This window comes from Rhinolophus sinicus, chromosome 1 (assembly GCF_057876585.1).
Source record: "Rhinolophus sinicus isolate RSI-liver-muscle chromosome 1, RSI-T2T, whole genome shotgun sequence".
NCBI lineage: Eukaryota > Metazoa > Chordata > Mammalia > Chiroptera > Rhinolophidae > Rhinolophus > Rhinolophus sinicus.
The window spans coordinates 156,375,027-156,389,732 of NC_142501.1; the positions used below are offsets into that span (position 1 = coordinate 156,375,027).

At 38.7% G+C, this 14,706-nt stretch overlaps 1 protein-coding gene across 8 annotated transcripts in view; it reads left to right on the top strand.

Annotated features, from left to right (window-relative positions):
• The window catches only part of SLC4A4 (solute carrier family 4 member 4), a 343,883-nt gene that overhangs the window by 50,816 nt on the left and 278,361 nt on the right, over window positions 1–14,706 (top strand). The window lies entirely within an intron of this gene.

Sequence of the window (14,706 nt, forward strand, 5' to 3'; positions counted from 1 at the left end):
AAGGGTGTATTTGAAGGAAAGCAAACTGTTATCTCTATTTGGAAGTAACTGAGTTCTGGTACATTTATGGTAGAAGTAAGTGCTCCCGTTTTAAAAATCAGAAATTCAAAGGGCAAGGAGCTGGAACACCTTACATTTCTTTTATCAAACATATTTCTTTTTATCCAAGTATCTTTTTTATCTTTCTCTTGCTTCTGGGGTAAACATAACTGAAGCATATTACAGCACACTTGGCAAAAGTAAACCTAAAATAAAAATGAGATTTTTGAAATAATTGGCACAAATAAGATGCACTCCCATTAAGTGATTACTAGGGTGAGTAAGGTCCAGAAGCCCTAGTTACTTTGAAACGTTCATGCTTTTAAAGTTCTTCTTAGGGTTCCCCAAATTTGTGGGGGATTGCCTTCAGCTCAGCCTGAAGATGAGAAGAACCAGAGGCTCTCTCATAGTTCCTTCTAATGTGGTAGTTCTGAGAAGGGGAGAGAGACTGAGACTTCCAACCACACCCTCAGTTCACCTGGTTCAACTTTACTCTCAGTGGGTGGCATGTGACACTTAATCCACGTTCTGAAAGCTCAATAGAAACCATCAACTGCAAAACTCACTAAGCATAGTGAGTCAGAAGAGGAGTCATCTGCTGTTTAAATAATACATTTACCTATGTGGGATATATTTAAAGAACTAAATCTTGTTTTCACATAATTTGCCTTATACATTTGTGTTAGTGGTGTAAAGAGATACTCTTCAAAAAGAAAACCAAGTGTCAATTTTTAATCCTTAAAATAAAGAGAAGCTTTAATATCTGTTCTTTCACTAGTTATAGTCGGTTTTGTAAAGTTAACATTTTAGGCACAAAGTGGTTACTGTGGGTAAACTCATTTAAATATTTTAACATTTCTGATATATTTGTTTCTGTACCAAAAGGCTCCATCTCTAGCCTAGACACTTTCATATAATTGGTCTGTAGATGACAAATTGATGTGACCAGAATGACCCAGAAATGCCAACTGTGAGAACAACACTCGGTTTTCATTTCAAACACATGTATAGACAGGGAAAACTGACAAATTTTTGTGGGGTGAACCAAGGTTGAGGTAGGTAGAAAGAGTACCAGGTAGCTTTTTCTTATGGATGTTTTATCCTTAAAAAAGTCAACCAGGATTTTGGATCTGTATGATGTAAACAGATTACTTAATAGTCTCATATTTCGCAATAGGGGAAAAGAGCAAACTCCACCTTATCCTCTGAGATAAGGCCTTGGCTCTGCAGGGCTAGGTAACTCCCCAGCAAGGCAAGCGTTGGCAATTTGGACGTTATGGGGAGGGGCCTTTTCTTAACATCAAGTCTAACAAGCAACTCAGGAAGCATAAAGTACAGCAAGACAATATTGGCTGAAATGTGTCTCCGTTTCTGAAGTCTGATCAGTGCTCTCATAGCTACTATGATGTATTGTGGTGGCTTTCCTCTTCCATTCAAAACCAACGCCAAAAGGAAGTGAGCTGCCAACTGTCCAAATGGAACAATAATTTTGCAGATTCCCATGTCTACTGATGGGCATTAGGAGAGTTTTGTTAAAAATGCATGGAATTTGCAGGAGGATTATTTTTAGGGAAATAAAAGTAAAAAAGTAGGACACCCCGGAGCAGAGTAAATATTTACCAAATATTTGTTAAAAGGAAGAGTGAATAAATACATAATAGAAACTAAATGAAGAATATGTAGAATTACTTTATATAATTCTTTGTTTAAATTTTTAGTTAGAAATGTCATTCTCAGTACTTGTAATCAAATGAGATGATACAGTCTCTAGTGTTCCTGTCCTTGCTGTTAACTCCTGTTTGATTTTGCAAAGATCATTGACATATCATTTATACATTTATATTTATAAGAAGAAGAAGCCTCCAAAGCACCTCTGCCTTACTCTTTTCCCTCCTTTTCCTCTCTACCTTTTGAGGAGAGAGACTAAAATGATGAAATGGTAGCGTTTGTCTTTTTGGAGGTCAGGATCTCAACATTTTACAGACATGAAATCATAATGACTTAAACCTATTTTTCACTAGAGAATATGATGATGATGTATTTATGTGTATTGGAGGAGGTATTATTCTAAAGAAAAATTGGGGCCTGGTACACATTTGTTAATAATTACAGTGGTAAAAAACTGAATTGCTGAGAAGGAGTGAATGAAAACCTATTGGATGGGAAGGGAGGGGCCGAGTTGGGGCTGGGGCTATTCTGAGCGCTGGGTATAAGTGTCCGGTTGCATTTTGCTGACCTCTTCTCTGCTGTTCACTCTAATTTCTCAGAAACAGTGTGTACAGAGGAAACACTTGAGCAAATATTGCTGAAGGAAAAGCCTTCTCAGAAGAAACAATGTACCCACACATTGGAGAGCTTTAAAGAAATGTGGTGAGGTGTTTAAAGGTTGATATATAAATAGTAACTTGGGTTTTCTAGAGCAGGTTGAGCTCACTATAGCCCTTTCCCAAGGCCCTGCTTCTTTCTCCTCATGGCCTTAGCTGAAAGCCTGTGAGAGGCCCTCAAGTAGGCAGCACTTAGCTGGGGAGCTGTCTGACACCTCCTGCTGTGTCAGTGAGGTTAAATACTATTTGTATACAGATTTCTTCAGCGTCAAGGAAATCTGATGATAATGCCATGGTTTTTTGAAACTGAAATCAGACATCCCTTCCCAGAGTTTTTCCAATTGTAGAGAATTCCCTGGTATTAGTATGGGCTAAGGCCCTTTTGAAGCCACTTTCTGTCCTAGATGTCTACATTCTTTTTTGGCAGTAAGCTATAAAAAATTGAATTTGGTACTTGGGTTGTGTTTTGCAAGGATCCAGAAATTCTGAAGTGATACATTTTCAGCAATTTTGTCAATAGATTAAATTTATTTTTAGAAGCTTTGTATCTGGTCATATTTTGGAGATACATTGTTTGGTATTTTTTGGGGGTAGTCTCTATCATTTGTTTTATTCATGTGTTGTTAAAGCAGAGTGGCTAAGCATCAGTTTGGGATTGAAAGTTTAAAAGTTACTCTATTGCCGAATCATTACATAAGTCAAGGATGAAATATACAATTTGGAGTTTGGATTTCTTGCTCTGTCAAATGGAAATAATAGAACATGCCATTCACCGTAGAACTGTTTGGGTAGTTAGCAGGAACAATATTTTGTTGTACGTGGCATTAGGAATAGGTGTGCTTTATACTCTACCACTCTCTTCTTTTTGTTTCTGATTGATAATAGTCTCCCCAATAATTTTCATTTTCACCAATAATTAATATCATTCCAGAAATTGTAACTGGCCTAAATTATTTTTATTTGCTTAATTTATTTTTACTAATAGCTAACCTTTGCCTTCATAACCACACTTACCTACTGCTTCTTGTATTGGAAAAGACAAGTTAGACTGGTCAAGGGAAGGTTCCCAAGCCCTGCTGTCTGTTTCCCTTTGGACTCATTCTGATTCCTTGAAGCTCTGGATGTTAGATCTGATTTTCATGGTTACACTGGTCCAATGCACATTGCCCCGAATTTGGTAAATTACCTTCTTTTCCAAGAAGAGGTATATTAACCCTAATTGTATACAGAGTAAAATACATGCCCATTGCCTAATAAAGCATGCAAATTTTCTCCTTTTGGAAAGCAGATTTAAGTGTATAGTATTTTTCCACCAATGAAGAGGATTCACTGTCTATTAGATGTATATGTAACATATAGCAACATATTTTATATGGTACACAAACAGGCTATTATGTAATTTAGGTGTCAATTAAATGAGAGTATGCAATATTATAGACATAATACCATATATTCAAACCTGAGCTAAATATTTCCCCATTTTTACCCTCACAAGATTCAGAATCACTGGGAGAATTGAGAATTTTGACTGCTGAGGGAGAATAGAGTAAGGTGAGAATAAAGCTGCCTAAGGCCCACCCGAGTCGCTTTAGTTACTGTGGTGAGCTTGCTGGTGGGATTTTGTTGTTATGTTTTATTTTTATTTTTTGGCTGACGGCGTCTAGGGGAGTGAGGTGAGTGCCTGTCATGACAGGAGTTAACAGAAGGTTACAAACATTGTACCCCGAAGCTGCTGATTGCTGGGTGGGATGAAGGTGAAGGTAGGGAGGGTGGTGAGTGACATCCACTGAATCAACAGTACATAAATGTGACTGAAATAACTCCCTTCTCTGAATAGCTGCAAGAGCTTTTTCAATCTGGTTATTGTTTTTACCTTTCCATAGTGTTAGAATTAGAAGGCAGCTATCTTCAGTGCTTTATCCAATGTGTTCACCTTTCTTTGTATTCTGTTGACTTGGAAAGGAGAACAGACTCTACTTAAACATCTTGAGACATTATTTTATTGACTCTTTTCATGGTGGAATGCTCAATAACTTTTACTAGGCCCAAACTTTTGGAAATAAAAATAGATTCTGAAAAAAAAAAAAATAGATTCTGCATTTTCATAGCATCAGCCAATATATAGGCTTTAGAGGGCCAGAATCACACATGTATAATTGGTTAAATCACCACCCCAGCCCGATTAAGTTTTCAACAAGTGATTCTATCCCTAGTGAAAAATAAAGAAAATGTCTTGGATGTACAATGAAAACTCATAACTGAATACAGTTGATACACGTACTTAACAAACTAACCCAGAATCTGATTGTTCAGGTGCTTTTATTCAGGCAGTGTCGTGGGTTAGAGAACATAGTGGAGAACCAGAAACTGCAGGATCTGTTTCTGTTCCTGACTTTGCCCTACCTATTTGGATGGCACGGGGACAATCGTGGTTGTGTAGTTACATTTCCATCATGCCTACGGCAGTTAACCTGTCTCCTCACCCACCTACCAGAGATACTCTAAGGATTCTTGGCAAATACCTAAGAAATACTTTGATATTTGCTCTAAACCACTGACAAATTACTTAATTTCTGAATCTTGTGGGGTTTTTTTGTGTTTTTTTTTTTGCATAAAGAAATAGCATTTGCACCTCCTTGTTTCCTAGTTGAAACTAATTTGAAATTCCCGAGAATAAACCCTATGAATTTAAGATATCATCTCCTTTGGATATAGTCCTATAGGTAATTTGTCTTTATGCACACTTCCTCACTAGTGGTTGCTGTGATTGCGCTGAATGCTTTCAGATGAAAGCTAATACTGACATCCGGTAATCAACACATTATTTGGTTCATGTTATGTTAACTGTTCTAATGAACTTTAACTGACCAATAGTGCTTTTTTTTCCTTTAAGCTTGTGAAAATGGCAAGAAAAGTTGCAAATATAAGCTCTAACATGTTGCCTTTCTAGGCTCACGTGTATCACTGAATATGATAATATAATTCCAGTTATGTTATATGCCACAGTTAATGTTTAGACAAATCAACCAGTCATTATTTAAGGACACAAGGTTAGTTGACATGATAATTTAGAGAGCGTATCATGTACGTGGGTGAATTTACGTGGGAGACCAGAGTATAATAAGAGTATATGTCTCCCATAGAGGGACATTACGTTGAGACCTAAAAGATGAAGAGGAATTTAGGGAAGCATCAGGAACGAGGGAAGCATCACAGGCAAGCATGTGTAACGGCACAGAGGTGAGAAAGAGGTAGGCCTATTTGAGAAGTGGAACTAAGGCCTGCATGGCTGGACTATGTGAATAGGGAGAGTGGCCTGAGTTGTGTGGAAGCTAAAAAAAAGTTTTTTCCTCCCACCTTCTAAGTTCTTTTAGCTGGCCTAATATTCAGATTTTCAGAGAGATTAACAGAAGGAAATGTCCAACGTTTATTATACAAAGGCACATTCAGGGGGGCCATAAGAATGAGACCTGAAATGCATCGGGCAGTTGAAGCTTATATGTACGTTATGGACAAAAGAGAAAAAGAGGCAGAGGTCTGGGATTTCCAAGGGGAAATAGGCACTTGCAGGTAGTTAACAGAGCTGAACACCTGGTAAACAAATTCCTGGTAAGCAACCCAGAAATAATGGGACTCAAGGGGGTAATCTAGCTAAAAGGCCCCTGCTTGGATCCTTCCTATCTAACAGTAGGGGGGATATGCTAAGATTCCCTTCCTGGAGCAGCTTTTCCATCTTAATCTCTTAGGTAGGAAAGGGGGAGGGTCAAGGTTCTTTCTGAGTCTTCTGTTTCTTGATAACCTGCTTAAAATCAATATTCCAAAAGGCACATTTGGGGAGGCAAAACTTTGGTCCTCTTCAGGAGGCTGGGACACACATAAGCCATGGCCTTTTATGATATGCTAAAGATAGAGGGTTTTATTGAGTGTGCACTGGGTAGCCATTGCCGAGGGTTTTAAGCAGGGAAGTGTCAAGACAAAATTTGCATTTAAAAAGAGACCTCTGGCTAATGGAAGAGTGAGAAAAGGACAGGACTGCGCTCTGTAAGTGCTAACATTTGGAGACTGAGAGGAGCAGTCATAGAAGCTGGAGGAAAACCAGGAAGAGTGTGCCTTTGAGGCCAAGAGAAGAGCACTTTCAATAAGAAGCAAGTGATTGACAGTGTTGAGTACTGCTTGGAGTCAGGTAGATGAGGATAGAAAAGTAGCCAGTGGATTTGGCAGAAGGAAGGCAATTGGCGGCTTTTGTTAGCAATTTGGGTGGCATTGTAAGGAAAGAGTCAAATTAGAGTAGATTGAAGAGTGTCTGAAGAGAAAGCTGTCAGAAGTTGGGAAGAGACTGAGAAATGGTAGAAAACGTTTGGCCTTTCCCTCCATGTGCTCCATTACACTTAACCAATTAAAATACTTCGAATTGTTATAGAATTTTTAGAGCTAGAAAGCATCTTAGAGAAAATTTAGCTCAACGTTCTCACCTTACAGGTGAATAGGTGAGCCCCGGGGAGGTTAAAGTGATTTGCTTGCAGTAACACTATACTGTGTTTCCCCGAAAATAAGACCAGGTCTTACATCAATTTTTGCTCCAAAAGATGCATTAGGGCTTATGTTCAGGGGATGTCATCTGAAAAATCATGCTAGGGCTTGTTTTCTGGTTAGGTTTTCTTTTTGGGGAAACACAACGGTAACTGGAAAAACAAGGATAAAGACCAGGCCTTCTGACTTGCCCAGGGCGGTGCTAATTCCAAAAAAGTGTGCTTGAGGTCTCTTACCTCTGGAAGGGGAAAGGAATTTAGAAAGAAAGATGGATGAGCACTAGAAGCAGCACCTGGAAGAGTAGAAGGGGGAAGAACTGAAAGGAGAAGACTAAGTTGTTGGAAAGTGGCTTATGAAAAGGTGAGACAGAAAGAAGACGCGAGCCTGGCTGGCCTCATGGTTGAATGACTGCAGGTCGTCACTGGGCAGATGTCACAGCCAGAACATCCTTATATTCTGGGGCAGCTTACGGCTCTAAGGGTTGTGGCCTTAAACTTGTCCTTCTGTGATTATAAGAGGGAAACATTTTCAGAGAATTCCCGAGCCCTTTTTTCTTCTATGTAACTAGGTAATTACTAAGTTGAAAAGACTTTTTTTTTTTTTTTTAAATTTTGGCTGTGTGTTGCAGACAGTGCAAGATGGGAGGTGTGGTGGGGGCTGGTACCACGGTAGTGGGAAGGTGGGAAAGGAAATCTATACACCCAGGACGGCCAAGAGTCCCAGTCTTTATGTCATCAACTGACTATTGGGCTTTAGTTGGTTCACTGGTAAATTAAGAGGTTGAACCAGGTGATGTTTAAGGTCATTTAAACTCTGAAAGTATAATTATGTGCCGTTCTGTTTGTGAATGCCATTCTCTTTTGTGGGTGCTTATGGAAAACCGTAGTCATGAAGCTTCTGGGATTGGGTTTAACTAGGTTAACTTCAGTCTCTTATAACTTTCCCTAGTTCTTGGTCATTTTCCATGTCTCACCAATATTGCAGGGGTGTGAATGGAGGTAATTATATGAACTAATATTAAATATTTGATACATGATCAGCCATTGATGCATTAACTAGGTGGTGGATTATCTGTCCATGGCAACTAAAGACTGTTCTTCCTATTGCCCAGCCAGGGCTTAGGTCAATACTAAAAGGGAAACCATGATAGAGTCAGGGATGGACAGTGTGGTTAGGATGAGAGTGTGAATGTCTGCATTTATGTGTCTCTCTAAGCTGCTTTGCTGGCTGCAATTGCACATGCAGTTATCAGTGACCATTATTAGGTTAGCCATTGTTTTCTCTCTTCCAACTCCCCATTCAGTTGTGCAAATGGTGATAAGAGGAAAAATGAAAATGGTCAGTTTTCTGGTGTCTGGCTCACAGGTGGATTTTTTCTGACTGCATGTGTACTGCACATTAAAATCCGCCTGCTCTCTTGGGGTTCTGGGGTGTCAGGATGAGTGGTGGTTCCTCTCTTTCTGTCGGGTGGTTCCTCTTCGCCCTTAGCTCTTCTCTGCCTGGCACTGGCCTTCCCAGGCTTTTTGGCTCTTCTCTACTCTGTTCAGTCGAGTAAAAGGACCAACAAACCCAGTTCCTGGGGGTCAGCACTCACTTTGTGAAAACTCAAGGGGACAATCTACCCAGGGCAGGGTGGGGCTGGCCGGCACTTGCTTCTGGGCAAAGTGAGGGGAGATTGAGGTTATGAAAGGTTTCTGTTGAACAAACTGTATGAGTGAAGCAGCTGACCAGGGGACCAGTTAGACTTGGCCTACAGTTGGTTATTTTGTCCTGCTCAGGGTGAATATCCTGGAGTGCTTTTGCTAGAGAACAGAGCGGGTTCAAAAGTTATTATCAGGGCTCCAGGCAGGTGGAAATGAGAAATGGTGCTTTGTTTTTTCTCCTTTGGAAAGGGAAAGGGAGAAATAGGATCAATGCTTATGGGGCACCTTTGTGTACCAGACACAGTGGGAGACACGTGATCAACATTACCTGATTTGCATTGTCTTTAAAAATCTCTGTCGCTGTATCTCTCCCTCTATAAAGAAATGGTACAGATTTTTTGTATAGAGAGATATAGTTATAAATACAGAGGTACAAATATAGGTTATATTTTATATCTGTAGATATGAATGTAAAAGAGATTTTGCAAGAGCAAGGTTAAAATTACTTTGGAGAATCAATTTTTTAGAGATGGTGAAGCACTTCAAGAACTGCTGTTTATAAAAGATAAGGTGACTTTTAGTTCTGTTTATTCATTAAGGTAGGTTCCCATAGTACCTTTTAAGTGGTTATCCTAGCCTACATATTTTCAAGTAATTTATGATCACTGAACATAGTCAAGTTGTATTTCTTTATAAACATCCACTGATTTTGACTTTTTATAGTGCTGGTCACTGTTTGCCTCTCTTATCAGCTATAAGTAATGGAAACTGTAATGGAAACTTAACTTCAGTGTATGGTGTCAGGGTCCTTAGCTGAAGAATTTAGAAGTGTTTTGCTAAATACGAGCACTGAAAAGGCAGGTGTAGAAGCTTCCTGAGTTAAAGGACAGGAGTTGACTCCCTTTCAAGACCTTTTCCCTGTAGCTGTTGTTTTCCTAGAGATTGTTATCATCGTGATCATCAAATATTAAATATTAAAAGTACTGTGCTCAACAAACACCAGGTAAACAAGTTGAGATTTCTTATCAGTTTTGCTTGGGGAACCTCAGGTCACCTGAAGGATTTCTGAGAGGCTATCAGTGAACAAAATTCCCATGCAGTTCAGTGGGAAGAAAACTATTTCCCTGTTTTTTCATTGTGTTTAGTATTTATTTCCTTGCATGCCTGATCCTAAGTGTAATCAGTAGCATTAATTACAATAATTTACTCATCAGCATCCAAAATGATCTATAAATAAATTACACATGTAGTATGTAATTATCTACTAATAAATGTATGCATTATTTTTTTCTATGTGAAAAGTTGCCCCTATTCAAAATAAAAAAATAGAAACCATTCCTTGTCCCGAGCAGTATGTATGTTTGAAATGTGGATCCTCATGAAAACATTTCACAAGGGCTGACATGCTCCCAGTTAACTGAAATTACACCATGCCTTTCGAAGGGTGTTTTCTTTTCATGAGCTGGTATTTATGCCCAAGTAACTTAGCGATGTTACTTTCATTATAGCTTATTAGAGCTGCTTGTGGACACTCTTACGGGTTTGTGAGTAATAAGCTAACAAATTATTTGTATTTCACTTATTAAAGTGTTTAGGATTATATATGCTGACCCATTTCTCATTATATAAAGTGCCACACACGCAATCTCTGCAGCATCTGGATTTAATACTATGGTTCTATTTAAGGATTCTTCTAAAAAATTGTGGAGATTATTATTATTTTTGGCTCAAGAAGTTAAGTTCTTATAGCATCTTTGTATAATCTATCACTCATCCAGGGTCTTTGCCTCTTCTACATTTTTCACTTTATAATTAAAAAGAAATAACAAATATCTCTTAATTTTGCTTCCCTTCGTACATCTCTCTTGGCAATAGCCACAACATGGCATCTTGCCAGTAGAACAGGTTACTTTAGATAAGCCAGGGAAGGCAGTATTTAAGTTATATTTTGGGGATATTGCTAATTAGTTCTAAAAGAATGATATAAGTGCCAAGTGTTGTGGAATCTTTGCTTTAAACTAGAGAGAAAAGAAATTCAGTTGATTATAGGAAGAGCAATCCTGTGGATAAAAATCAAATTCAGAACATCCCTCCGTGTTTAATTATGTACTCGTAGGAGGATGTATGGAGGAGGCTGAGGGTAGAGGATGGGGATGGCTGGGGGTGGCCGTGGGGGAATGTCGATTTCTGGGCAAAGATTTAGACCTATAGATTTAGATCTAGCTAAAGGATCACCAGAAGACAGGTGAAATTTTTGCCCAAAAATCTGCCTCCCTCACAGCTACCTCCAGATATCTCCATCCTCTACCCACAATATTGACATCTTGGTTTAAAGACAATATTTATATATTACCTTATTCCAAAACGGTTAGTGTGAAGGGAAAATAGCAGTTGAAAATTTGGAAGAGTGAGGTTAGTATATAAAATTCATGTCACGAAACTGTCTGCCCACTAGAGATTGGCCTGAGATTTGTCTCTTCTATTTCTAGTAGTCAGCATGAGGAAGGAAACAATCAGTTGTAAGACTGATAGTATAAATATTGTATATATTACAACAAAACACCAAAGCAGTGAAGAAGTGCTCATTAGTCTTAATACTGACATCTGAGAGAGAGTTCTCCTGTGGGATTTTATGAGCTAACTGGTGACAGTATCCTTGACTTCCCTGAACCTTGGTTTCTTTGCTTTTACAGTGGGGATAATAACAGTATTTAATTTGTGCAGTTGTGAGGATTGCATGAGGAAATAGATATAAGAGACCCAGCCAGAACCTGGCACATTTGTAAGTACTCATAAATAGTTTCTGTCATCTGTGTGTACTGTAAACACAGCAATGTGTATCCGAAAGAAGCTAATAGATCTACTTTGCATGTAGAGACGTATGTTAACCACCCAGTCCTCTAGAGAATGTTTGGCTGGCTGGTGCAAAACCCTTTTCTGGTTTGATGAGTTTAATTCTACAAAGTCTTAAATCATCCCTGGTAGGAAAGTGGGTCTCTGTGAAGGCCTGTTTAACTTGAATGACTATAGAGTTACTAAGTAAAAGCATTGTCTGTTGGCCTGAAAACGTAGTAATAGCAACTATCAGTGCGGTTAGTTTAGAAATAGCGTATGAAGTGGGAGAACTGGACATCATAGCGTCACAGTACTTCTGCTTCCAAATGAGGTGGAGCAGGTGAGGATGGGAAGAAACAAGGATCATCTGGTGATAATTTCTGACATTCAGAGATAACCCGGAAAGCCATGTTTTCTGTCCAGTCGTACCAGCTGTGGGATGGGTTGTGAGATATTCCCAAGACATTGAGAGTTTGTGGGGAATTTGCACCATCTGTCAGAGGAAGGCATGCAGGGTATTTATTTGAACACATGATACTGAGGCCACTGCCAGATCAAGGACTGAATGCCCTTTGACTCACACTTAAATGAATACCATCAAATATAAATTCTAGTAGTTTTAACCTACAAAATTTTGAGTATCAAGAATGTAACCTTTATTTTAATAACATTTTAACCCATCACCTTTTCCTTATGAATTATTGTTATTTAAAAAACATTTTTGCTCCTTGTTATACTACCTTTGAAGCAGTTTTATTGACATTTCCAGCAGATAATTTTTTTATTTTTTTTTTAAGCCTAAACTTCCCTTGTAAGTTAAGCAGATCACTGTCCCTGATTTTTTGAGTGTCTTCCTGTTTTGTAGACTCTTGCTGGATTGGAAAGCTTGTCTGTCAACTTTCTCATTTTCATTTTACATGTAAAATAAAACTACACCCTCAATCTTTATGGCTTTCCTAAGAGCTTGCTGTCATTTTGTGAGTTGTGATTTAAAAAATGGCCATCAAGCTTCATGACATATCTCTGAGACAGGTAAAGATATTTTAATGAAAACAAATGTTGAGATCCACCTACAAGAGTCTTATCAACAATAGCCTAGCTATCAGTTATGCTGATTTTATTGATCCTAAAGACCGGTGTTCTGTGGGCGTGGTAAGAATGCTGCCATTCTAACTCATTTTACTTTTGGTATTTTTGTTACTTAGCACATACAGCTTATGAAATATTTGGTCATCACCTTGAGAAAACATGCCTAAGCCCCACTCACTAAAGCAAGGCTGTCCGCATGGACAAAGCAACTGATTTGGAGAGAGGTCGAGAAGTAATTGATGAAACACAGGCCCTGTCCCTGAGTTCCTGAAGGTTTGTTTAACCTCAGGACCGCGTTCCTTTTCCTCTATCTGAACACATGATAGAAAAGGAAACTTTAGATACCAGGAATGTGTGAGAGGAGCAGGAAGATGCTTTGAGTTTTGGATTGCTCAGCTCACTGCCGTGATTTCCTCTGGCAGCTCTTGGAAGGCGGTATCTTCCTCACTCAGGGAATATTGTATTTTACTGTGCTGTAAGGACCTCTATGAAAAGTTCATAGCCATGTGGGTACCAGAGAATTGTAGTTTTCCACAGGCCGTCACTGACAGTATCAGAAATGGCAAAGAGCAGTTGTATGGGGAGGGAGTGGAAACAGACCTAGCCAGAACCTGGCACTTTTTCTAAGCACTCAAATGGGCACGGCGTGTGTGTGTGTGTGTGTGTGTGTGTGTGTGTGTGTGTGTGTGTGTCTTTTTTAATTATGGAAATGTTCTAAAATTGGATTATGGTGATGATTGCACAATTCTGTAAATATCCTAAAAATCATTGAACTCTACTCTTAAAATGTGTGAATTTTGTGGCATGTAAATCATATCTCAGTAAAGCTGATAAAAAATGCCTGAAATTTGTGCTGGCTTGAAAGGAACCCCATTTCGTAGCCCGGCATCATATCTGAAAGCTTCCGCACCTGTCTGAAAGTGTGTGACAAAGTGAGTGGGGGAAGGCATCTAAGGCAGGAGCCAGAGGAAATGAGGATAAGCCAACTCTTACTCACAAGGCAGGGAGGAGGGCTGTGATCACAATGGGAGTAAAATGGCTCTGCTTTGTGGTGAGGACAACTCAAATTAGATTCCAAAAGGTAAGGTACGTTCCTCTCCATGGGCTTCGAAAGCTCACTTTCTGAATCGCCCAAACTCTTGCATTTGGTGGACAACACTTTATAGCACGAAATCTTACCCTAAAATCGTACCAGCCCATACAGAGTGTCCTTTAACTGATTTATCAGTTGTACTATACAGATTTGGGTAAATAATAATACAAAAATCTATCCATATAACATCACTGTAACTAATGTAGCTTAACTGCCAGTTTTTTCTTAGTTGCCATTATTTAATAAAATGTAGAAAATATTTAATGTGACAAGTTTTAAAACATTTCCAATTTCTTATTGTTGTTTCATGATGTTTTCCTAATTACTGAATGAAGGCAACCAAGCTTTCAGTGTTTGCTTTACTAAAGAAATTGGTTGGCTTTGCTTACATATATTGTGTGACTTGAGATAAAGCTGCAGGACGCCCTCAGTAACTGGAGCACAGGAAACAATTGACACTGTTACTTAATTCACATTGTTTCTGAGACATTTCCTACTTCCTAGTGTAATATAACTTTCCCATGAGAACAATTTGCTTGCAAATGGTTAGACATGATAAATTTCTCATTGGTACTCATTCTGTGAGGAGAATTTGATGGTACTTTGTAGTAGTTGAATTGGTGTGTGTGGGGGGTGGGGGTGGGGAGGTTCATGCATTATGTAGATGTCTCCAACTTCATTTCAAGCATCAGATGTTTTCTTTTGAATGTTAACCCATTCACTTAGGGTTCTGCATTCCTTCCTTGGAGCCTCTTTCTTGAAGGAGGATATAATTGTTTTAATCCTTGCAGTTTAAGGGAAGACCCCTGTGAATTAATGGTATTTTTAGATATGGCTAATGAGTTACTGTGGAAAGTAATTCACAGCAATTTATATCAGACATACTCCATGTTCAAGTATTCCATGTAAGTGTGTGATATTATCTGTGGCACTGTAAATGGTCATTAAGGAATAATTCCAGAATGGGAGAGGAAACCGATAGATGAGATAATCTAACCTGTAGTTAAAAAAATAAAAAGAAGTTTCATATTACTCCTCAAATGGTGGTTCCCACATTCAGAAGTTATGCTGTGCATAAAGTGAAAGTAAAAGTTTACCAATTAAGAAAAAAAAAAGATGTTGGAACTTTGAGTTCTTTTTTTTCTATCTTATC